Source organism: Camelus ferus, chromosome 7, assembly GCF_009834535.1.
Source record: "Camelus ferus isolate YT-003-E chromosome 7, BCGSAC_Cfer_1.0, whole genome shotgun sequence".
Taxonomy (NCBI): Eukaryota; Metazoa; Chordata; class Mammalia; order Artiodactyla; family Camelidae; genus Camelus; species Camelus ferus.
In genome coordinates this window covers 69,880,829-69,882,232 of record NC_045702.1, presented here as the reverse complement: position 1 = coordinate 69,882,232, position 1,404 = coordinate 69,880,829, and the positions used below count along the sequence as shown (strand labels likewise).

At 52.1% G+C, this 1,404-nt stretch overlaps 1 pseudogene; it reads right to left on the bottom strand.

The window, feature by feature from the left end:
- Positions 1-329: 329 nt before the first annotated feature.
- On the bottom strand, positions 330-840 carry LOC116664753 (annotated as a pseudogene).
- Positions 841-1,404: the final 564 nt, after the last annotated feature.

The following is a 1,404-nucleotide window of genomic DNA, read 5'->3' as shown; positions in this document are numbered from 1 at the left end:
GGTCCTGGTGCACGGACTATCCAGCAAAAACAGAAACTCAGCAGTGAAGCCACAGAAGAGAAGAAGCCAGCAGCGCCGGCCCTCACCCCAGAAGGAGGGAGAGAGGGAGGGACGTCTGCGGGAGCCAAACCCAGCGCTACATAGCAGCCCGGCTCTGGCCTGGGGTAGGCTGTGAGCTGCTCAGCAGCTGGGAAGGGAACCGAGAAGGCCGCTGGGAAGGCACGGAGGGAAATGTGGCGTGTGGACCACTGACCAGGGAAAGGGTACTGCACAAGGCGGAAAGCAGGTCCGGGGGCAGGTGGCTGGTCCCAGGTGGGGGATGCAGCGCCTCAGCTGGCCGGGCTGCACTGCAGGATCTGCTGAGGGGCAAGCAGCGTCCTGGATCCCGCGGCCTCCCCGGGCTTTCCAGCACTGGGCAGTTCTCTTTGTGCTGTCTAGTCTCACGGGCTGACCCCACGCCTTCCTGAAGTAGCACAGGCGGCGCACAGAGTGGTACCTGTCTGCTCCTCCGATCACCTCGAGCCTTCTCCACTCCCAGCCTCCCGGTGTAGGCGGCCTCCCAGAGGCACTGCATGCGCAGCGCGGTCAGCTTCCGCACGCTCTCCGCCGGGACACCGGGGTCAGGACGGCCCCGTCCAGTGCGGCCACCGCCTTCCCGGCTTTGGTCGTGGGCTCGCTGAACTCCACGGTGTCGCGGGAAAATTCTGGATGCCACGCCCAGGGCCCCGGGCGCCACACCCGGGAACAGGCTGGCTGGCCAGCCTCCCCGGTGTTCCGGTCATGCGTGGAGAAGTTATTGCTGTACCAGGCGTCTCTGGCACATTTGGTCACTATGTACATTTTTTGTTTGTTTGTTTAAAGTATAGTCGGTTTACAATGTTATGTTAGTTTCTGGTGTACAACATGGTGATTCAGTTATACATATATATAATTCATTTTCATATTCTCATTATAGGCTTTTACAAAGTATTGAATATAGTTCCCTGTGCTATATAGTAGGATCTTGATGTCTATCTGTTTTATATGTAGTATTTTGTATCTGCTAATCCTAAACTCCCAATTTATCCCTCCCCCACCCACCTCCACCTTTTTCCCCTGGTAACAAGTTTGTTTTCTATGTCTGTGAGTCTGTTTTTATTTTGTAAATAAGTTCATTTGCCTATTTTTTTAGATTCCACATACAAGTGATATCATATGATACTTGTTTTCTCTTCATGGCTTGCTTTGTTTAGTATGACAATCTCTAGGTCCATCCATGTTTCTGCAAATGGCATTATTTTATTCTTTTTTAGGGCTGAGTAATAGTCCATTGTATAAACATACCACAGCATCTTTATCCAGTCATCTGTCAATGGACATTTAGGTTGTTACCATATCTTGGCTATTGTAAATAGTGCTGCTATG